This window comes from Sarcophilus harrisii, chromosome 4 (genome assembly GCF_902635505.1).
Source record: "Sarcophilus harrisii chromosome 4, mSarHar1.11, whole genome shotgun sequence".
Taxonomy (NCBI): Eukaryota; Metazoa; Chordata; class Mammalia; order Dasyuromorphia; family Dasyuridae; genus Sarcophilus; species Sarcophilus harrisii.
The window spans coordinates 291,092,913-291,118,244 of NC_045429.1; the positions used below are offsets into that span (position 1 = coordinate 291,092,913).

The 25,332-nt window shown below is 36.9% G+C and overlaps 1 protein-coding gene across 8 annotated transcripts in view; it reads right to left on the bottom strand.

Moving 5' to 3' along the window:
• Window positions 1-4,006, bottom strand: part of MYH10 (myosin heavy chain 10) — a 192,231-nt gene extending 188,225 nt beyond the window's left edge. For 5 of the 8 annotated variants that reach the window (XM_031965500.1, XM_031965497.1, XM_031965499.1 and 2 more), the window contains exon 1: window positions 3,259-3,376. The gene's annotated coding sequence lies outside the window, so the exon portion shown is untranslated. Of the gene's footprint in view, window positions 1-2,331; window positions 2,350-3,258; window positions 3,377-3,569; window positions 3,865-3,951 lie in introns of those variants that run through there. The other 3 variants (XM_031965494.1, XM_031965495.1, XM_031965496.1) reach the window with 3 other exon arrangements.
• Between the last annotated feature and the right edge of the window lie 21,326 nt (window positions 4,007-25,332).

The following is a 25,332-nucleotide window of genomic DNA, read 5'->3' on the forward strand; positions in this document are numbered from 1 at the left end:
TAAATTTAATGAGAATAAACATAGATCCCAAAGTGTAACTCAGTTTTCTTACCAAATAGTTCCTAACTCTTAAGCATAGTTTTGTTAGCAATATCAGCTTATTCAAGCAGCACGTAAAGAATGGATTGTGACCTATTTTTAAAAGTTTTCTTAATTTAAAAAAGGCAAAGGCAGGGAGAGACAAAAGGCAGTAAGGACAGCTAAGCAGTAATAGTTTAATTTAGTTTAATTCCTATACAAATAATACTTTTAAAAATTCAATTCCTACTTCTGAAAAACCATACATAAGTATAAAAACTGCTAGTTTTAGAACCCTTTTCCATGTATGCCTACATAAATCTAGCTATCTGTAACCCAGCATGGAGCAAAATGTAAAATACACTGTATTTGATATTCAAAGAGGAACTAACTTTATAGCTGTTTACCCATCTGAAAAATAGAAATAATATATGTACTACCTACTTCATATAACTGTTTCAAGGAAATAACAATGTATAAGAACTCTCTGAGAAAATTTGAATACAATTCACAGAACCAGACACTGAACCACAAAATTTCAGAGTCAGAAGATAGGTACCTCACCAACTACTTAATCCAACTCATACCTGAAAGGAGTACCCCATTATAACATACCCAACCTGCTCATCCAGCCTCTCCTACTTTCAATGATCTTAAAAAAGAAACCCACTAACCCTTAAATAAAACAGAAATCTCAATTATGGGTATTTGTGTTATTTATCTTCCTTACTAAGTAGTTTCAACCACTTATGAAGCATACTCAAGTATTATGGTATCCCCCATGCTATCTAATATAGTGCCTTGAAATAAATTGCTCTACTATTTACGAAATCAATTCATGAATCCAGCACTTTTTCTTCCCATTATTACAAAAGCTTGAGAATCATTTTGAATCTTTTTCCATTTATGCATTTGCTAGACAATCTTTCTTCAGCAAAAGGAATCATTTGCTTTAGTATGACATATGATCAATCTATAAATTGATAAGATGTTAATATTCAGTACATATTGGTTAAGATTTCATATTTTCTTAAAATTGTTAGTGAAATTTGTTCAAACTGGCAAGGAAAAAAAGTAATCTGTAATGAAAATCACCATCATCAGTTGAAATCTACATAATAAGAACTTACTAAAATTTTAAGTTAGAACACTAAACTAAGAAATTTTTATTTTATATCCTTCTCTCTTTATCCATATATAAAAGCCAAAGCTCTACATTCCTTTTTACTCCATCCAAACCTCTCTTCCAATTTTTCTCTATTATCATCCAGTTAGGCTTTACTGAAATAATTTCCCTAAGAATCCCCCCAAAAAAGTACTGCTTTCACGGGTCAGTTCCCTTCAAGTCTTCTCCAGAAGTAACAGACTTCAAGATACAGAGATAAAACGCATAAAATGGCCACTTTTCTAGGCCAAGAGATACTTAAATATCAAAAGCATATTTGAGACCTTTTGGTCTCAAAAGGATAATTAAAGGATACTTAGAATCTAAATACAAGTTTTTTTGAAATGAGATGGCATCAAGTATAATTCAAATAATGCAGACAATTCTCAGATTCATAATCAAAAATCAAAATCTTAGTAAAGCACAATAGTATATTTGGTATTTTATTATTCAGTTAAAACTGCAAAGAGGTCTTTGTTTCTTGTTTAGTCCCTACCTCCACCCATCGCTGCTGTTCCCTCCCCCCCCCCCCAAAAAAAAAAATCAACCGCAGTGATCCTGCAGGGAGCTGCAGAGCCTGAAAGAGATATAACAGTGATTACTAGAGACCTTGACACCCAGACCAAGCCTCCTCAATGCCCTCACCCTTTTTTGGGGTATTATGCTCCAAAACAGTCCCAGGGGGCTTTTCCATACAGTCACATAGGGAAAGAGCTTGTCCAAAAGCTTCCACAAACGAATCCGTTTCAAGCAGCCTCCGGCCCATGATTTGACTGATATGGGGGGGATAAAGGAGGGTGTTGCTAATCAGAGAGTAGGAGGAAAGAGAATGGGGAGCTCTGGGCAGCTGCTCAATTGGAGAAGACAGAGATGAGACTCTTGGCCATTCACACAATAGAAAAGAGATCTAAAATCGAGAATAGACAGACCGACCCTCCCTTTCTTTTTCTCTTCCTCCCTCCTATCAGGCCTCCAGGAGCAGCCAGCCCCTTCCCATTTAGGGAGTCATTTCCCCCCGCCCCGTTCCCTCCCAAGCCAGCCACATTTTCCCGCCTCCGCAAGGCCCTTCCCAAAGCACAAACGTAGCCCCCAACCCTGCCTTCTTCCTTCACATTCCACCTTAACTCCTCCCCATTTAATACACTTACAGCAGCCCTACTTCTCCAAGATCAACCCTTCGCTCTCTTCCATGGCTTATACTCGTCTTCCCGCACCTGGTATTCGCACTTTCCCAGCCTGCATGGCTCTGTCCCTCTCCCCCCTCCTTCCCCCCCCGTTGCAGTCTAATCTTGAGTCCCCCCACAATGCACTCCCCCATCAAGAGACCGCAGCCGAGCCCAGCCCACCCAGCATTCCCCCATTCTTCTCAGCCACCGCCTTCCCCGACCCACAGCGGATCAGCGCCCTCTTAGTCCTACCCAGAACCCCTTCCTCCCGGGATCCTCCCAATCCCTCCAGGATTACACGCCCTCCCCGGAGCCCTCCGGGACAGGGGTCCGCAGGCATCCAGGTTTTCCTCCTAAGACTCTGCCATCATTCCTTCGTAGTCCCCTCCCGAAAGCACGCGGGGCCCGCTTCCCTCCAAGGATCCTACAGAACACACCAGAGGCCCCCCTCCTTTTGTCCGCCCTGCAAAGAGCACCTCCCCACCCTTCAGGGGTTCCCATAAGCAACACCCCCACATGCATCTGGGGGTCCCAGAACCTTCTAGGGACCCTTGAGAGAGCGGGAGAGTTATACACTGTCTTCTGGGGAGCCCCCTCTCCCAAAACAAGTTCCACCCCCGCCCCCCACTACGGGACCGTACCCCTTCAACTTCCCCTCCCCGCGAGGGCCCCTGCCCTACGGTCATCCCAGAGCGCGCGCGCAAGCCCACGACCCCTCCCCTCGCCTCCTCTGCCTCTTCTCTTCTCATCTATTTAAGTCTCTCTCCTTCCGCCCAGACATAGAAGACCCCCGCCCAAGCAAGCCCTGATACCCGCCGGGCCCAGCCAGCCTCCCGCACTCCGGCCCACCGGGCCCCGTCAGTGCGGTGACGGCAAAGAGCTATGCGGCTGGCTGCCGCTCCACCTCACCTTGAAGCGCAGATGATGGCGACCGCAAGTACCTAGCAGCGACCACAGATCCGGCTCCTCAGACGAAAACCCACCGCCGCCTCCGCCGGGCTCCTTTAGCACTGCTGCGCCGCGCCGCCCCTCCCACGCCCACCCTCATTGGGCCAGTCCCACGCCCATCACCGCGGGTCCGTTGGAGCGTCCAACTCCGAGGCTAGACGTTAGCAATCCCGAGAAGCGGTCCTACCTCCGGTTCACCCCCCCACCCCCTTACCCATCACAAATAATATTCATTGGCTCGCATTCAACGCCCTAGCAACCGGCGCCCGCACCTCACGGGCTTCCCGCGGTGTCAGTCACTTGTTCCCAAGGTGGAGAAGCCGGTGTAGCAGCTGCCTCAGAGTTCAACCTTGCCGGCGGTGGGCATTGGGGACACACCTCGGGTTTGGGAGGTGCGCGGCTGCTTGGAGCCACGGGTGCGCAGTCCCCGCGGTGATCCGGGACTCGGAGGCTGCGGCGCGCCTTTGCTCTGCCTGGTGCTGACTCCGAGCTTCAGGCATGTGGCCGAGAAGGCCAATCGGTCTCTCCCAGCAGCTGGAGCTCAGAGCAGCTCAGGCTGCAGCCCTCTGTCCCATTCTCTCCCGCCCCCTCCAAATTGTTGCCTAGCTTCCGTCCCCTATCCCCCACCCCGAACTGCTGCTAGCTCATTCCAACCTTGCCTCGCCTTGGGTTCGAGCGTTCCCGGCCCTTCCACTTGAGTATCTCCCAGTTCTTCCCGAGGACACCTCCCACACTAATAGGGCGCGTGGCTCTACGACCTTGGCTCTAGGGCTGCGGGCGGAATGGGGAGGGGCCTACGGTCCCGCATCTCACCTGCAATGAAGAAAGAAGGAAGGGCAAGTCCTCACCCAGTTTGTAGCCAGGCCAGCCTGTACAAGACCGATTTTTGACCAGAGGAATCAAGTACTGCAGGGTAGATGGGTTTGCTTTTCTAGTGTCTTAACGTTTTACAAAAAGAATCTCCCAAACGGGAATGTCCATTCTAATGTATCCCCGGGAGGTACTAAAGACAGAGTGAGGAAAAAAAATAACACTTTGGTCCCCGGTCTCATCGTAATCAATCCCAGAGATGCAAATAATCATAAAACACAGCGATAAAGATAAATTCCAGGATTGCTGCAACAGCTTCCTTGACTTTCTGTGGGCCTTATCTATGGAATTCCCAGACTAGAATTAATTGCACACCTGGTCCTGGGTTTGAAGGTTTCTGCATCTTCCATCCCTGGTCTAATCTGGTGGAGTAAGAAGAACACAGCGCTTCAGATCAAGATAAAACCGAAAGGAAGTGCCATTGGCATTCCAAATCAATCATTTGCTATGACCTTGAGCAAATTACTCTTCCTTTCGGGGTCTCAGTTTCCTCTGGAAAAAAAAATGAAAGGATTGTCCATCCCAATTTTAATAAATTTATAATTATGATTTTAACCAGGAGGCACCTGGTGCTGAAAAGAGCATTGAATTAGATCTACTTTTAAATCCAGCTTATGCTCCTAATAGCATCTTTGTGATCTCGAAAAAATAGTTCAATTTCCCTAACTTCTGTTTCCTTAGCAATAAAATGTGAATATAAACTCTACTACTTACATCACAAGCTTGTCCCCTCATTTAAATCTAATCCACCTGCAAGTCTTGGTATCCCTGATGTCATGGTTCTCTTCCAGAATGGACAAACAACAACCAGGATCAAAATAATAATCATAGCTTTAAAACACTTAAAGTTGACTATTGTCTTTTGTTAATATCATGTTCCTGATCCTCATCCGGAATGTCATGAACCTATGATCCACAAAAATATTTCTTTTAAAAAGTTAAAAGAAATATATCATAGATATAAAGCTGTAAGCGTTCATCTTGGAAGATACCATTTGAGTAGTTTAGTTCAGATTCCCCTTTCTATAAGGAAGACTTTCAATGAGCCTCTGGCCTCAGCTGCTTCTGCAAATTCATCTCCCCTGGTTCCCTATCATACACCATATGCTGCAGCCAAGGTTACCCACCTTCATATAAGGCTTTTACCTCCAAATATATTTCATTTACTTTTTATTGTTTTTTGAAATCTGAAAAAGAAACTTATTTTTATTTAACATATTAACATTTATAATTATTTAACATATATTGAATTACTTGCCATGTAAAGGAGGGAGAGGGAGGAAGAAGGAAAATTGAAACACAAGTTTTTTTAAGGAAATGTTGAAAAATTATCTTTGCATATGTTTTGAAAATAAAAAGCTTCAATAAAAAATGGGGAAAAATAATCATTTATTCATTTTTGATCTAAAAAAAAACTGAGCAGACTTCTATAAAAATTGTCCTCTAAAATTATAGCAGATGTTCAGTCTAAATTACAAGGTGTTAGGAGGTTGAGCAATCTAAACAGTTTTTATTTTAATGTTTTGATTATCTTCTGAATTATTTAAAATAATTTTTGTGGCTTTGAATCATCCTTTTATTTATTTGGGCCAGTTTTCATACTAATTATATTATCATTCTGTTTTAGGACAGCTATGTTTAACCATATTCTGAACACTTTTCTTGCAACCATATTTCTTGCTTACTTGAATGAATCCCTAGCTATAACCCAAAGAAGCTGAAGCAGTTTTTTATTACCAAAAGTATTAGGTGATTATTTTTGAAGCTTTTATAAATTATTTTAAGTTTTAAGTAATTTCATTTTAAGTAAAATTGAAAGAAAATGTAATATAATGTTGAAATATTTGAATTGGTTTGAATAATATGATTTGAAATATTATAATGTTAGTTAACATTGAATATATAAGGAATCCTAAAAAAATTTTCCAGTTATTTGGACCAGTGGACAGTCTGAGAGCTTACAAATAAGTCATATAGATGTGTATGTGTATGTATGTATTTGGGTGATAAAATATCCTAGACTGAAGCTCAATGACTTTTCTTCTTCAGTCTTTTCCTTTTATCTTGTGTTTGGTCATAAAGACATCTTCTTCATTAACCTAACAGGTAAACATCTCTTGCTCTCCTAATTTGCTTATGATATCAAGCCTTATGTCTAAATTATGTGCCCATTTTAACCTTATGTTGGAATAGGATATGAGATCTTGGTCAAAAGCCTACACTATTTTCCAGTTTTTCCAGCAGTTTTTGTCAAGCTATCAGACAAGCACTGGAATCTTTGGGTTTTTCAAATAGTATACTACTCATTGACAATTGTGTCTTGTGTACCTAACCTATCCCACTGATACACAACTCTATTTCTTAGCCAGTACCAATTGTCACTAATGATTGCTACTTTATAATATAGTTTTAGATCTAGTATAGTGAGGCTACCTTTTTAATATATTTTTTTCATTACTTCCCTTGATATTCTTGACCTTATATTCTTCCAGATGAATTTTTTAGTATTTTTCTATAAAATAATTTTTGTAGTTTGATTGGTATGACACTGAATAAATAGATTAATTTAGATAGAATTGTCATTTTTGCTGCCTACCCATGAGCAATTGATATTTTCCTGTGTATTTAGGTCTGACTTTATTTGTATAAAAAGTATTTTGTAATTGTATTTATATACAACTATATAGTATATGTTAATATGTAAACATATTACTTATTATTGTTATATGTATTACATATACATTATATATTACATTATATACAATTATACACATACATACACACACATATAATAATTCCTATGGTTGGTTTGGCAGATAGACTCCCAACTATTTTATATTATCCACAGTTATTTTAAATGGAATTTTTCTTTCTATCTCTTGCTCATGTATGTGTTCTCATACATTGTTAGTAACATATAGAAATGCCTATAATTTATGTAGATTTATTTTATATCCTGCAACTTTGTTAAAGTTGTTCATTGTTTTTAGAAATTTTTTCATTGATTTTCTAGGATTCTCTAAGTATGCTTTCACATCATCCGCAAAGAGTGATAATTTTGTTTTTTCATTGCCTATTCTGATTCAATTCCTTTTTCTCCTTTTATTGCTAAAGCTAACATTTCTAGTATTATATTGAATAATAGTGATGATAACAGGCATCCTTGCTTCACTACTGATCTTATTAGAAAGTTTTATCGCTTGTCCCCATTTCTTATAATGCTGGCTGATGGTTTAGACAGATACTGTTTATTATTTTAAAGAAAACTTCATTTATTCCTGTGCTCTTTAATGTTTTTAATAGTCACAGGTGCTGTATTTTGTCAAAGATTTTTCTGCATCTTTTGAGATAATCATATGATTTCTTTTGGTTTTATTATTGATATGGTCAATAACAATGGTAGTTTTCTAATATTGAACCTGTCCTTCATTCATGTTAAAAATTCATCTTGAACATAGTGTATTATTCTGGTGATAAATTGCTGTAACTTCTTTGCTAATTTTTTACTTAAAATTTTTTCATCAATATTCATTAGGGAATTGGCTTGTAATTTCTCTGTTGGGCTTCTCCTAATTTAGGTATCAGCACTGTATTTATGTCATAAAAAGAATTTGTCACCTATTTTTCCAAATAGTTTATATATTATTGGAATTAATTGATCTCTCAGTGTTTGGTAGAATTCACTGGTAAATTCATCTGCCTTGGAAATGTTGGGGTTTTGTTTTGTTTTGTTTTTTAGGGAGTTCAATTACTTTTTTTTTTCCTAAATGGGGTTAAGTATTTTATTATATCTTCTGTTAATCTGGATATTTATCCATTTCACTTATATTCTCAGATTTATTGGTACATGATTGGGCAGAATAACTCCTAATTATTGTTTTAATTACCTTTTCAGTAGTAGTGAATTTACCTTTTTCATTTTTAATACTGGTAATTTGGTTTTTTTCTTTCTTTTTTTAAATCAAATTTACCAAAGGTTTAATTTTATAGCTGTTTTCATAAAACCAGCCCTTAGTTCTATTTATTAGTTCAGTAATTTTCTTTTTCTTTCTTTTTTTTTTTTTTTTTTTTGGTAAGGCAATTGGGGTTAAATGACTTGCTCAGGGTCACACAGCTAGAAAATGGTAAATGTCTGAAGTCAGATTTAAACTCAGGTCCTCATGACTCTAAAGCAAGGCTGGTCCTCTATTCACTGTCATCTAGCTGCCCCTCAATAGTTGTCTTATTTTCAATTTTACTAACCTCTCTTTTGATTTTCAGAATTTCTAATTTGGTAATTAATTGGGAGATTTAATTTGTTCTTTTGCTAGCTTTTTAAGTTGCATGCCCAGTTCGTTTATCTCCTTTTTTATTTATGTAAACCTTTAAAGATATCAAATTTCCCCCTAGGAACTGCTTTAGCTGAATCCCATAAATTTTAGTATGTGTTCTCATTATTGTCATTCTTCTTAATGAAATTATGGATTATTTCTCTGATCTGTTCTTTGACCCATTCATTCTTTAGGATTATATTGTTTAGTTTCCAATTAGTTGTTAGTTGTTGTTCCATGGTCCTATAGTACATGTTATTTTTATGATATCATGTTTTTAAAAGTATGCATTTAATATTTCTGCCTTTCTGCATTTGATTGTGAGATTTTCATGCCCTAATGGTCAGTTTTTGAATAAGTGCCATGTAATGCTGAGAAAAACATAATATTCCTTTCTATCCCCATTCAGTTTTCTCTAGAAGTCCATCATATCTAACTTTTCTAAAATTCTGTTTACCTCCTTAACTTTTTTTGTTCGTTTGTTTATTTTGTGGCTAGATTTATCTAGTTCTGAGGGGGGGAAGAGGTTGTAGTCTCTCATTAGTATAATTTTACTGTACTTCTTCCTATAACTCACTTCTCTAAGAATCTGGATACTATCCCATTTAGTGCATTTATGTTTAGTATTGACATTACTTCATTGTTTACATGATACCTTTTAAGGAACATGTAGTTTTCTTTAGTTTCCTTCTTTATCTCTTCTAATTAAATCTAATTTTGCTTTTGCTTTGCCTGAATCAGATTTGCTACCCATACTTTATTTTACTTCAACTGATGCATAATATATTCTGTTCTAGTCTTTTACCTTTACTGTGTCTCTCTCCTTCAAATGTGTTTCTTTTAAACAACATATTGTAGGAACCTGGTTTTTAATCCAGTATTACATTATTAATGATTTTATCAACACTTTCTTAAGACTCAGCAAAACAACTTTTTATAATTGTTCTAATTTCCTCTTCATTGATTATGAATTTTCTTTTTTCTTTTTTTTATTAGTCATTTGGTTTTCTTATTTTTTAAAATTAACTTTGCCAATTATTTTATTTTATTGTGTTTTTAAAAAACAAATTAGTTTTATTCAGGAGTCTAAAGTAGGGTTTTGTTTACTTTTTATTTTTTTAATTTCTCCCTTGATTTTCATTATCTCTGTTTTATTGTTTAATTGGGGGTTTTTAATTTTTTGTTTCGCATATGTGGGTCCTTTTCCTTCTTTTTATGATCTCTTTGGGATACAGACCCAGAAGTGCCATCTGGATCAAAGAATATACACAGTTTTTATAGCTCCTTGGGCATAACTCCAAATTGCTCTCCAGAATGGCTGGATTAATTCACAACTCTACCAATGACACATTGGTGTCCCATTTTCCCCACATCCCTGCCAACATTTATCATTATCTTTTCCTGTCATTTCAGCCAATCTGAGAGGTGAGAAGTGATCAATAGAGATTTAGAACATTTTTTCATGTGATTAGGAATGGCTTTAATTTCATCTGATAATTGTCTCTCTATATTCTTTGACCATTTATCAATTGCGGAATGATTTATATTTTAATAATTTTGACTCAGTTCTTTATATATTTAAAAATGAACTCTTACCACATAGAATTCTCACTCTTTCTGTTGTTGTTTGCTTGCATTTTGTTTTCTTTCTCAGTTTATTTTATCTTCTTGATCCAATTTTTCTTGTGCAGCAAGATAACTATATAAATGTGTAAACATATATTGGATTTAACATATTTTAACATATTTAACATGTATTGAACTACCTGCCATCTAGGGAAGGGGGTGGGGAGGAAAGGAGGGTATAATTTGGAACAGAAAGCTTTGCAAAAGTCAGTGTTGAACAATTACTCATGCATATATTTTGTAAATAAAAAGCTTTAATAAATAAATAAAAATGAGATCTTTATCAGAAACACCAGCTATAAAAATGGTTTCCCAGGCTTTCTGCTTCCCTTCTAATCTTGGCTACGTTAATTTTGTTTGTGCAAAATCTTTTCAACTTAACTCAAAGTTATCCATTTTGTATTTCATAATATTCTCTAGTTTTTCTTTGGCCATAAATTCCTCCTTTCTCTAAAGATCTGACAGCGTCATCCTTTATGTCTAAATCATGAAACCATTTCAACCTTAGGGTAAGATGAATTTCTAAACTAAAATGTGTGAGTATTCTTTTCTATGATGATTCTATATCTATTCTATGTTTATTCTTCTAAAGAAATGTGTAAATATTCCAAATGTTCCTATGGACTACTTATATCCAACAATGTAATGATGTCATTTTGGTATTATTTGAGTACAAAGGACAACCAACTATACTTCCCTAATCAATTCACTATCCCACTCTCCAGAGTAGCTCTTCCTCAAATCTTCTATGGCTCCTCTTTCCCTCACTCTCTTAGTTGAAAATGTTATACAGAAAAAAATGAGGCCTTACATCATTAGCTCCTTCTTCTCTCTTCTTATTCATCCTTTATCAGAAGCCTTGTGTTAACTTGGAGGTTTTTAATTTTTTTTTCCTAGCTTTCTTAGTTGCATGCCCAATTTATTGATCTTCTCTTTTCTACTTTATTCAGGTAACCTTGTAGAGACATAAAATTTCCTCTAAGAACTGCTTTGGTTGAATCCCATAGATTTTGGTATGTTGTCTCATTGTCATTCTCTTGGATGAAATTATTAATTGTGTCTGTGATTTGTTGTTTCACCCATTCATTCTTTAGGATTAGATTATTTAGTTTCCAGTTAATTTTTGGTCAGTTTTTACATAGCCTTTTATTACATATAATTTTTATTGCATCATGATTTGAAAAAGTACATTTACTATGTAATGTAAATGTAATGTAATTTACTATATAAAATGCCTTTCTGCATTTGAGTTTGAGGTTTTTATGCCCTAATACATGGGTCAGTTTTTGTGCAGGGTACAGGTACCATCAAGAAAAAAGGATATTCCTTTTTGTCCCCATTCAGTTTTTTCCAAAGGTCTATCATACCTAACTTTTCTTAAAATTATATTTACTTCCTTAACTTCTTTCTGTTTATTTTGTGGTTCGATTTATCTAGTTCTGAAAAAGGGAGGTTGAGATCTCCCACTAGTATAGTTTTATTGTCTATTTCTTCTTGTACCTCTCAACTTCTCCTCTAAGAATCTATACCACTTGGTGCATAAATATTTAATATTGATATTACTTCATTATCTATGGTGCCCTTTAATAAATGTAACTTTCTTCCTTATCTGTTTTAATGAGATCTATTTTTGCTTTTGCTTGATCTAAGATTAGGATTGCTACCCTTGCTTTTTTTGTTGTTTTTACTTCAGCTGAAGCATAATAGATTCTCTTCCAGCTTTTTACCTTTATATGTATCCCTCTGTTTTACATGTGTTTCTTGTAAACAACATATTGTAAGATTTTGGCTTTTTATCCAGTCTGCTATTAGCTTTCTTTTTATGGAAGAGTTCATCCCATTCACATTCTCAGTTAAAATGAGCAATTCTGTATTTTCAGCCATCTTATTTTTCCCAATTTATACTTTTCTTTTTTTCTCCTTTTCCCTCCTCCCCAGTGTTCTGCTTTTGATCAGCATCTCCCTCAATCTGCCTGCCTTTTTTTTTTTTTTTTTTACAGCCCTTCCTATCTCTTTTCCCTTCTACTTCTGTTCTCCCTTCTATTAGCCTCCTTTCCCCTTTCCCCTTCTACTTTCCTGTTGGAACTAACTAAATCTCTATGAAACTAAATGTGTCTGATCATCTCTCTTTGAGCCAAATCTGATGAGATTATGGTTCATAAAATGCTCATCTCTCTCTTTCTCTCTTCTTTCCCTTAATTGAAATAGGGTCTTTTTTTGCCTCTTCATGTGATATAATTTACCCCCTTTTACCTCTCATTTTCTCTTCTTCCAGTACAACCCTTTTTCTATCTCTAGTTTCTTTTTTATATCATCACAATAAAGTCAAATTATACCTATACCCTCTAAGTATATTCCTAACAAAGATACAGTTCTCAAGAGTTAAACATATAATCTTCCCATAGAGGGATGTAAATATTTTTTAATTAAAGCTTTTTAATTTTTTTATTATAGCTTTTTATTTACAAGATATATGCATGGGTAATTTTTCAGCACTGACAATTGCAAAACCTTTTGTTCCAACTTTTCCTCTCCTCCCCACCCCTTCCCCCAGATGGCAGGTTGACCAATACATGTTAAATATGTTAGAGTATAAGTTAAATGCAATATATGTATACAAGTCCATACAGTTATTTTACTGTATAAAAAGAATCGGACTTTGAAATAGTGTACAATTAGCCCGTGAAGGAAATCAAAAATGCAGGCAGACAAAAATAGAGGGATTGGGAATTCTATGTAGTGGTTGATAGCCATCTCCCAGAGTTCTTTCACTGGGTGTAGCTGATTCAATTAAAGCTTTTTATTTTCAAAACATATGCATGGATAATTTTTCAACATTAACCTTTGCAAAACCTTGTGTTCCAATTTTCCTTCCCTTTCCCCACTCCCTTCCCTAAACGGCAAGTAATCCAATATATGTTAAACATCATAGAAATAAATGTTAAATCCAATATATACATACATATTTATACAATTATCTTGCTCTATTCTATCCTCCATTCAGTCACCAAAGTGATTTTCCTTTAGCATATATCTATGTTATTTCCCTGCTTGTAAATTCCAATGGCTTCCTATTGCTCCAAGATCAAATACAAAAGACTCTTTTCGCATTCAAAGTTCTTTATAATCTAGCCCCTTCTATCTTTTCAAGCTTCTTACATTTTACTCCCTGACACATATTCTGATCCAGTGACTCTTGTAGTTCCTACCTCTCTTGATTAATTCCTATTTATCTTGTATAGTTTGCTTTGCATATATTTGTTTGCATGTCATCTCATTAAACAGTGAGTTCATTGAGAGCTGGAACTGTCTTTTGCTTGTTTTTGTTTCCCCAAAGCTTAGCATAATGCTGATATATAATTGGTGCCCAATAAATATTTATTGATTGATGATCTCTTTCAGTCCCAGAGCTTCTAGCTGTAGAGTTTGGTCTTATATTTGTTATTATACTTGGATGGTGGAATGCTTCCCAGTGCTGCCTTTAGTGCTGCCCCTAGCTCCCCCACTACTTCACTATACTTCGGCCAACTCTCTCTCCCGTGTCTGAGGATCTTTCTTTATATATTCTTAATTGTTCTGGGCTAGAAAAAAATGTCTCATTGTGACTTTTTCTTGACTTTCTTAATCAGAATTCACTATAGCATGTTTTTTAGATTATTGTAGAGGAGGTTTTTTAGGTGAACTGAACAAAAATGTTGGCTCTCACTCCAAAACATTGACTCCTCCAAAAACATTTATTAAACATTACTTGATGCTAGGGATAGTCCCTGTCCTCAAAGATCTCACAGCCTAATAAGAAAAATTACAAGCAAACAAATATGTACACATAAGCTATATGCAGGATGAAGAAGAGTTGGGAAAGGCTTCATATAGAAGATAAGATTTTAGTTGGGATTTAATGAAGAGGAAATCCAATAGGTGAAGATGAAGAGAGAACATTCCAAATGGGACACAGCTAGAGAAAATATCCTAGAATTTTTCAGTACTGCCAGGAACCCAATCCAGAATCACTGAGTTTGATAAGTAAGAGGTAGAACTACTAAACTTATCAGGGTCTTATTTCATTCCAAATCTGCCTCATCCTTCTCCTCCTGTTTCTTTTTTTCTTCATCCTTTTGGAGAGGGAATCATTATTCTGTTCACCACAGAAACTTTCAAACCTTAAACCTCCCATGACTCCCTTTCTGTCTACATTTGCCAAGAGCTCCCTTTTCTCCCTTCTTCCTCATCTCATTTGACTCAGATACCTTCTTTTTTATATATAATTATAACTTTTTATTGACAGAACCCATGCCAGGGTAATTTTTTACAACATTATCCCTTGCACTCACTTCTGTTCCGATTTTCCCCCTCCCTTCCTCCACCCCCTCCTCCAGATGGCAAACAGTCCTATACATGTTAAATATGTCACAGTATATCCTAGATATAATATTGTCCCAGAACCAAACAGTTCTCTTGTTGCCAGGAAAATTGAATTCAGAAGGTAAAAATAACCCAAAGAAAAAAACAAAAATCAAAAGTTTACTTCATTTCCAGTGTTCTTTCTTTGGGTTGGTCTTCTTCCATCATTGATCAGCTGAAACGGTTAGATCTTCTCTTTTAAAAAATCCACTTATCAGTACATCCTCTACAGTATTGTTTTTAAGTATATAATGATCTCTTGTTCTCCATTTCACTTAGCATCATTCATGTAAGTCTCCAACCTCTCTGTATTCATCCTGCTGGTCATTTCTTATAGAACAATGATATTCAAGACATTCTATAACAATTTACCCAACCGGCATCCATTCAATTTCAGTTTCTAGCCACCAAAACAGGGCCACAAACATTTGGCAATAATCCCTTTCCTTCTTTATTTCTCCGGGTATAAAGATAGTAGCCTGCTGGATCAAAGGGTATGCACAGTTTGATAACTTTTGGGGCATAATTCCAGATTGTTCTCCCAAATGGTTGGATTCATTCACAACTCCACCAACAATGCATCAGTGTCCCAGTTTTCCTGCAACCCCTCCAACATTGATCATTATTTTTTCCTGTCATCTTAGCCAATCGACTCAGATACCTTCTATTTCACCCCTGTCTCACATGGAGGTGTCCTTTCTCCTTACCAAAACAAACTTATTCACATATGTAAGTATGTCCCATCTTCTCCACAGATTATTTTCTCTTAATCATTCCCACCCTCTAATTTATCTTCAATCTCTCACTGTCTACTAGTTGGTTCTCCATTGCCCTGTCTCCCCTATTCTAAGACAAAAAAAAAAAAAAAAACCAACAAACTTACTTGATCCATTCATTCCTGTTAGCTATTATCCTACACCTATCCTCCATTTTGTGGCTAAATTCCTTAATTTCCACTAAGTTTAGACTGTTTAGAATAGATGCTTCTACTTTCTTTCCTCTCTCTTTTAACTATAACATTCAAAGAAGCATTCAAAAATGGTCTCTCTCAAATTATTAATCATCTTCTAATTGACAAAGTTAATGACATTTTCTCAATCCTCTTCTTTCTTGACCTGGCCTTTGATACTGTCAGTCATCTGCTTTTCCTTTATACCCTTTAGGGTTTCATGACATTCCTTTCTTCTTTTCTTCTCCTACCTAGCAGACTATCCTTCTTAATCTCCTTTACTTCTTCTAGATCATGCTCACTAACCATGGGTGTCCCATAGGACTCTGCATTGCTCAACATATTCAGGAATTAGAGACAGAGTTCTCACTTTTTAAGGACTGTGCACTGAAGACTGAGGGTTAGCTAATGGTACTGAGACTATATAAGCTAGGTGGCACAGTAGAAAGAGGGCTGGGCCTGGAATCAAGAAGACTCCATTTCTTCTTTCTTTCTTCTTTTTCTTCTTCTTCTCTTCTACTGTTTGCTTCAGTTTCTATATCTATAAAATGATCTGGAAAAGAAAATGACCAACCACTCCAGCATCTTTGTTTAAAAAAACCCCAAATGGGATCATGAAGAATTATGACTAAAAAATGACTGCACAACCATGGTTAAAAACTTATTTTTATATAGCCAGCTATATAGTCATTTAATTATACCGGAGTGAACAGTTTAGCTGATGAAATTTGGGTGGGAGATTGGGGCGGTACTCACCATCAGAGCAAATACTTATATGTAGGTACAAATGGGTGCTCTGAGAATGGTAGAAGGAGATCTTACATCTGCCATTCTTTCAGATAGATAATGGTACCTTCTCAATACAAGGAGATTGGGCATTTAGTGAAATAACATAGAAAGTTGATTTGTCATACATTCTCCCTATAGTTCAAAGAAGCATATTCTTCCACAAATATAGACATCATGAATGAATAGTTAACATGAATACAAATAATACATATAATGTGATTGTTCAGCTCATTTCTGATAATGTAGGGTGATATCTTTTTAATACTCTCAATTGGCCTGCTCCTTTCTGAATAGGGCAGCATCTCTGCTGGATCTAATTTTTCCTGGTTAAGGAATACCTTTCTTCCTGCTGTTTGAAAGAGTATAATGGCTATAAGCTGCTCTAATAAGGGCAGGCTGATAGATCATAACCACAGCTAGGCCTAGATTAGGTCTGTTCTTTTCCATCCCAAAGCCAAAGATCAAAACCTACTGATATACCTTACTTAAATTAGTGACCCTTGCATGACCCTCAGAATCTCTCTGTTTTAGAGTCATAAGAATTTGAGCCTTGCATGGACCCACACTTAATACCGTATACCAAGATAAGATCAAAATGGGTCCACGATTTAGGCATAAAGGACAAAATTATAAATAAATCAGAGGAACATAGGATAGTTTATCTCTCAGGCTTGTGGAGGAGGAAGAAATTTGTGACCAAAGATGAACTAGAGACCATTATTGATCACAAAATAGAAAATTTTGATTACTTCAAATTAAAAAGCCTTTGTACAAACAAAACTATTGCAAACAAGATTAGAAGGGAAGCAACAAACTGGGAAAACATCCTCACAGTTAAAGGTTCTGATAAAGGCCTCATTTCCAAAATATATAGAGAATTGACTCTAATTTATAAGAAATCAAGCCATTCTCCAATTGATAAATAGTTAAAGCATATGAACAGACAATTTTCAGATGATTAAATTGAAACTATTTCCACTCATATGAAAAAGTGTTCCAAATCACTATTGATCAGAGAAATGCAAATTAAGACAATTCTGAGATACCACTACATACCTGTCAGATTGGCTAAGATGACAGGAAAAAAATAATGATGAATATTGGAGAGGATGCAGGAAAACTGGGACACTGATGCATTGTTGGTGAAGTTGTGAACGAATCCAACCATTCAGGAGAGCAATCTGGAATTATGCCCCAAAAGTTATCAAACTGTGCATACCCTTTGATCCAGCAGTGTTTCTACTGGGCTTATACCCCAAAGAGATAATAAAGAAAGGAAAGGGACCTGTATGTGCCAAAATGTTTGTGGCAGCCCTGTTTGTAGTGGCTAGAAACTGGAAATTGAATGGATGCCCGGTTGGGTAAATTGTGGTATATGAATGTCTTGGAATATCATTGTTCTATAAGAAATGACCAGCAGGATGAATACAGAGAGGCTTGGAGAGACTTACATGAACTGATGCTAAGTGAAATGAGCAGAACCAAGAGATCATTATATACTTCAACAACAATACTGTATGAGGATGTATTCTGATGGAAGTGGATTTCTTTGACAAAGAGAAGATCTAACTCAGTTTCAGTTGATCAATGATGGACAGAAGCAGCTACACCCAAAGAAAGAACACTGGGAAATGAATGTAAACTGTTTGCATTTTTGTTTTTCTTGTCGGGTTATTTTTACCTTCTGAATTCAATTCTTCCTGTGCAACAAGAGAACTGTTTGGTTCTGCACACATATATTGTATCTAGGATATACTGTGACATATTTAACATGTATAGGACTGTTTGCCATCTGGAGGAGGGGGTGGAGGGAGGGAGGGGAAAAATTGGAACAGAAATGAGAGCAAGGAATAATGTTGTAAAAAATTACCCTGGCATGGGTTCTGTCAATAAAAAATTATAATTATTTACCAAAAAAAAAAAAAAAGAAGAAGAAGAAGAATTTGAGCCTTGGTAAGGGATTCATTAAAGAAATGAAGCCTGTGTTTTCCATTTGATGATCCTACTCTTCACAGTGCCTCTTCCAAAGAATTTCATGCCTTCTTAACCCTCTTATGACTACCCTTTCCCTACTTTCTCAGTTGAGAACATTACCTCATATTTTACAGAAAAAAAAAAAAATAAGGCCATTCATTGGGAGTTCCTCTTCTCTGTAGAGGGCTGCAGATAGTGGGGGAACTCTTCAGCTGAGAGGGAACCTGCTGACAATGTCTAGTTCCACTACCTATTTCTCTTTGGTGGTCTCACCCTTCCTGAGAAGTCAAGGAGAGTGAAACTACCTATGCTCTACTTGAAGGTAGGGATACTTACAGTAAAGAAGAATTTACATACGAAGAGCAGGGTGCTTATAGTGAATACTTGCACATTGTGCTGTGGTGATGTAATTATACTATAATTAGCACATGTTCAGGATACTAACTGAAATAAAGGGACTCCATCTTTGACCAGCCTTGTGAGTTTCCTGCTTTCTTAATGGAAGCATTTCCATTAAATGCTAAATCTCGGGCTAGTCCCGAGATTTTCCAGAGAGTTAGTCCAGATGGTATATTTTGGCACCCCAGCATGGGGGCCCTAAAAAGCATAGCATATTTTAACAGCCCAATTTGGGGTCTCTAGAAAGCACACTACATTTCTCATCCCTTCTCATTCTCTCTTTCTTATCTATTATCATTCATATCTTCCACTAACTCTTCCTTTACTCCTTTTCACCTGACAAAGTGGCTCTACAACTTATTATGGCTAATTCTTCTATCTGCCCAATCTATTCAATTCCATCCCATTTCCTCCCCCAGATTGCCCATCTATCTCCTCATGCTATGGTTTATTTTTAATCTTTATTACCTCTTTCCTTATTGTCTACAAACATATCTATGTCTCCCCCATCCTCAACAAACTTTCATTTGTTTTACACTCCAGCTGTACCTCATCATTTCGTTGAAATTGCTAGGTAATGCAGTGGATAGAGCACCAGCCTTGAAATCAGGAGGACCCGAGTTCAAATGTGGCCTCAGATACTTAACACTTCCTAGCTATGTGATCCTGGGCAAGTCACTTAACCCCAATTGCCTCAGCAAAAATACAAACAAACAAAAAAGAAAAAAAAAAAGAAATTGCTTTCTTAAAAGTTACCTATCATCCCATAATTGTCACCCTTTTCTCTTCAATACTCTTTTCTCTCCAGATTTTTGGGACACTATTCTTTCCTAATTCTTATCCTACCTGTCTGACTCCTCAATCTCCTTTGCTTGATCTATATCCAGATTATATTTTCTAACCAAAGGTGACACCCAGAGTTTTGTCCTGGGTCCTCTCCTCTTCTCTGTCTATATGATCTCATCAATTCTCATGGATTTAATTCCCATCTCTATGCTGACAATTCTCAAATTTATCTATACTGCCCCAAAACTCTTTCCTGACTTTTAATCTTGCATTTCCAAATGCCTTTCAGACTTATGGAACTGGTTATTTGGTAAACATCTTAAACTCAACATGTCCAATATAGAATTCATTATCTTTTCCCCCTAAACCCTTCCATCTCCTTCCCCCTCCCTATTACTATAGGGAATACCTATATATAATTATATATATATATATATATATACTATATATAGTACTAAATATAATATAGTAAAACCTATATATAATACCTTCTATTACTATAGAAGGTAACATCTTTCTCACAATCTAGGAAGCACATCAAGGTCTGTCAATTTCACTTTTTTTTTTTTTGACAATTTGATCACTTTATTAACAATGTTATTAAACTGGGTTTCAATAACCAAAAGGTTATTTAAAAGAATGGTCATTTGGCCATCTCTTTTAGACCTAAGACAAACATTTCATCAAGAATTTCTTGGGACTTCATAGGGGAGACACAATGTGAAAGGGAAAAAAAATGGAAAAATAGATGACAAAATGGCTTGACCAAAAAAAGATTAAAAAAAACCCAAGGGGGCCATCCCCTTGATAACATGTCAATTTTATTTTTCTAACATTTTTCAAATATACTCCCTTCTGTCCTCTGACATTACCACCACTTGGTACAGGTCCTCTATGCCTCATATCTGAATACAATAGCCTGCTGGCCAATCTGCCTATCTTAAATCTCTCTTCACTTTAATCCATCTTCTATTTAACTACTAAAGTGATTTTCCTAAAGTTCTGGTATGACCCACTATTCAATAAATTCTAGTAGCTCCCTATCACCTCCAGGATCAAATCCATAATTCTATTTGACATTCTTACAACTTATTTCCTACTACATACTTTTTTGATCTAATGACTCTGGCCTTCTTGTGTTTCTATGAATAAGATATTCACTCCATCTCTTGGCAACAGACATTTTTTTCTGGATATGTTCCTTGCCTGGAATGCTTTTCCTCATCCTCTCTTTCTTTAAGACTTAACTGAATTCCCATTTTCTACAGGAAGCCTTTCCCAACACTTCTTAATTCTGAAACTTTGCCTATCTTATATCCTATTTATCCTGTGTATAGATTGTACATATTTGTTTACTTATTTTCCACATTAGATTGTGAGTTCTTTGAAAGCCTGGAACTTTTGTCCCCTTTTATATCCCTACTGCTTAGCATGGTGCCTGGCATAGAATAGGCACTTAAATATTTATTGATGACTAACTGTTGTACATGAGAACAGCAACAACATAAGTGTTCTGGATTGTAGAACATGTAGAGAAATATAAAGCATAAGAAAATTAGAAAGTTAGGGAGGAGTTAAATTGTAATGGGCTTTTAAAGCCAAATGAGGATTTTATATTTGATCTTAGCAGTAATAGAGAACCACTGAAGTTTATTGAGGTGGGTTGGAAAGGTTCTGCTTTAAGAAGATGTTTTTAGCTGGTGAGAGGAGCATGGACTGGAGAAGAGAGAGATTTGAGACAGGGAGACTAATTGGAAGATTACTGCATGAGGTGATAATACATGCATCAGGATATTAGTGCAGAGAGAAAGGGACATATCCAAGAGATATGAAGATAGAACACTTGGCAACAGATTGGATATGTGGGTTAGTGAAAGTAAGGAGTCAATATAGACACCTAGATTAGGAGTGTGGGTATTTGGGAAGGTGTCTGAGCTTTCTGTGGTAATAGGGAAGTATGTAAGAAGAGATAATTTGGTGGAAAAGATAATGTCTCTTTTGGACATGTTGATCTTTTTTTCCTCTCAGAGTTCATTTATGGCTTATTTAATTTTTTTTTCTGATACTGAGTTAAGTTCTCTATCTCTTGTTCTGTAAATATGGTCAATTTTGTAAATATTCATCCATTTCTTTTAATTTGATTATTGCATTGACATTGAATTGAACAAAATGTCTATTAATTCCCTTTCTTCTGGATTTATTGAGAATTATTTTTTCATTTGTGATACTAGTTATTTGAGTTGGCTCTTTTAAAAAAAATTCAATTGGCTGATGGTTTATTTATCTTTTTATTTAAAAAAAAAGCCCTTAGTTTTATTTATTCATATATATATATGTTAATGGAGCAACTAGGTGACACAGTAGATAGATCTCCAGGCCTGAAATCAGGAGGACCTGAGTTCAAATCTGACTTCAGACACTTAACACTTCCTAGCTGTGTGATCCTGGGCAAGTCACTTAACCTCAACTATAAGCAGGGTCATGAAGAGTTGGGCACAACTGAAAATTAACTGAACAACAACTGAGGACTTACTTCTGTATAGCAGTTAAAGCAATTAGAACCTCCAGAACACAAATGCCCTTTGTTCCTTCTTAGGTGATTAAGAAGGGGAATTTCTTGGACCTGCGCCCATAAAGATGACTTCCTATTGCAGCTGACTCCCCATAGGAATTTGTAAGGGAAGAGTTAATTCCATCGATACCTTTTTGAGAACAAAGGAAGAACAATAATAAGAAGACAGGGCAGGAGACATGGCTTGATGGAAAGGTATATTTACCTCAAAGACAGAAGGTTAATGCATAATGGAATGGCATTCCTTTTTCCCTTGAGTGATTAGAGACCAGAAAAGAGATCTGGCACAATAGGATAGCAGGCATTTCTCCTATGGTGAATAAGATTATGGAATTGTTAAGAATTTTGTAACTGAAAATGCTATTTTTCCTTATTATGGGTACTATAAACAAGTCATTGTCATTTGCTATAGAATATACATGTGTCCACACACATGAATGGGATAAACTGAATGAAGACATCTCATGGGAATGTGGCCTTGATCTATCTAGTTTGAGGGGTCCTCAAACTTTTAAAATAGGGGACCAGTTCACTGTCCCTCAGATTGTTGGAGGGCCGGACTGTAGTAAAAACAAAAACTTTGTTTTGTGGGCCTTTAAATAAAGAAACTTCATAGCCCTGGGTGAGGGGGATAAACATCCTCAGCTGTTGCATCCGGCTGGCAGCCGTAGTTTGAGGACCCCTGATATGCTCTAATTGTGACTTGAGACTTTGCAATAACAAGTTGAGCTATAGCTAAAAGCTGCAGGTGTTTGATTATCTTATCTTTTCCTCTTATTTCCCACCACCACCACTTATCATTTAAGTACTTCATAGGTTAGAGTCGGTAAAGGGTTTGTTATTTACTAGTATTCTTTTGTTTCTGGGATAGATTTCCACCAGTTAAGGTGTGCACTGGGACTCTCCCAGACAATGTGAGAAAAGATGGGAGGAAAGGAGCGTTTCTGCTAGGCTCTATATAAGCTGGTGTTTTGCAGTTTGTGCTTTGCACTCCTTTACTGACAACACTGTAGAGGGCCACAGATAGTGGGGAAACTCTGGGGAAGGAAGGTACAAGACCCTTCAGCCTAGAGGGAACCTGCTGACAATGTCTAGTTTGGTTCCCCATCTTTCTTTGCTGCCTCTCACCCTTCCTAAGAAGTCAAGAAGGGTGTGGCCACCTGTGTTCTACTTGAAGCAAGGGATACTTATAGTAAAGAGGAATTTGCATATCAATAGCAGGGTGCTTATAGTTAATACTTGTGCAGTGTGCTGTTATATAATTCTACTATAGTTAGCACATGCTCAGTATGCTATAGTGATGTAATCATACTAAGGTACTTAAAGGGCTGAGAGGGCTTCAAATAAAGGGCTCTTTGACCAGCCTTGTGGGTCCCTTGCTTCTTCACTCCTCCATTAAGACCAAGGACTCGGGCTAGTCCCAAGATCCTCCAGAGAGCTTGTCTGGATGGTATATTTTGGCACCCCAGCGTGGGAGCTCTAGAAAACAGTATATTTTGGCACTCCAATTTGGGGGCTCTAGAAAGCTCACTATATTTCAACACCTTGTCTATTGGAAGTTGTTCTTTCTCACGAGATCACAATAAATCCATTATTTATTTATTTTTTTTTACTTTGCAAGTCTCTGATTTTAATTTGGGTTGGGGTCATAGCTGTCCCACCCATGCATTCAAAAATAACTATAGCTAGCTAGTTGTTAAAGAATATGAAGAGGCAGTTTTCTAATGAAGAAATCCAACAGATTAATAGTCATTTGAAAAAAAATTGACATTACTTAAAATCCATGAAATTCAAATTAAAGTAATTATGAGGATCCATTTCACATTGATCAAATTGAGAAAGTTAACACAAAAGGAAAATGACATGTTGAAGAACTTTGAGAAAACAAGTTCATTAATAAAGCATTGGTATGGTTAGGGATTGATCTAGTCCTCCTGGAAAGCAATTTGGATCTAAACCCCCAAAGTCACTAAACTGGGCATACTCTGACTCAGCAACAGTACAATTAGGCCTTTACCCTGAAGAGATAAAAGAGAGGAAAAGTGACACTATTGCATTTGAAAATTAAGGTAAACTGAGAGATAATATTGTGAGCATGATCCATTTATTAGTTAGTTAATAGTATTGGAATACACGGGAGAGCTGTTAGAAAACACAGGAGCCACCTGACAGTGGCAGCTGGAGATCCAACCTAGAACCTGCAGAATGGATCTCCTCTTGTGAGAAGATGATACAAGAAGATTGAGAGGCAATTGCTGTTCTCTCATCTCTCTGATTGAGAGGCTGTTGCATTGTTTGACCTCTCTCCTCTTCCCTCTGCCTCCAATTTATCTCATTCCCAGTCCACAACACCTGTGTCAGCAAAGGCTGCCTTGCAACTCCTTCAGATGTTATGATCCACAGCTATGGAGGCTCTCAGAGAATTGACCTGTCACTTAACAAGTAGTAACCAATAAATTGAGTCTAGGGCTTCTCAATTAACCAAAGCCCTAGTTGATGATGAAAGAAAATCTCTAGAAACATCTATGTGTTTCCTTCTGATTGGCTATTGATGACATAATCAGAATTGAGATTATTTCATTTGGACCTCCCCTTCTGAAACTTTCTTAACCAAAGCCCAGACATGTTATTGGACCTCTAGGATTCAAGAAGCTAGAAGAAGTGTGTGGGATGGGTGCAAGACCCCCTTTCCCAAATTAACTAATGAGAGACATTTTCAGGTACAAAGAGAAAGCATCTATTTAATCCCTTCAGGGAGAGGCCCAGAAGAACCTGGGAGCCATCCCAAATCCCACTATGTGCTCCTGGAACCTGGCCAACTTCTGCCTTGTCCAGGACTTAAAAGCAAAAGACCTGAACCTTCTCATTGGATAGACTAAAAGGATGTAACCATCCTTGACCAATGGTCACCAACGTTGGGTGCCTCCCATAGGTCACCTCACTTCCTGCAACTTCACTAACTTCCTGCATCCCAGGGTTCAAGCCTGGGAATAGGGATCATGTGATTTAGGCCCAGTTTCACAAACTTGAGTAAACTTCATCCAATCAGTCCCATTCAGAAGCTAAAAACTTCTAAAAGGGGGAGGATAGAAACATAACTACTACAACAACAACAAAAACAATGGCAGAGTCCTCTGACTTAGTAACTGAATATAAGTGAACAAAAATCTCAGAATTTATATCTCCCTCTTTGGAAGGACTGACTACTAGGTCTAAGCAATCAGTTCCATGTAGTGGGTGATGCCAAGTTTTTATAGCTCATAGTGGGTCCTGGACATCAGAGGTATAGCAATGATTCATAGATCATAGATACTTCATAGTCATAGATACTTATCATGGATCAGGAAGGATTATTGTGT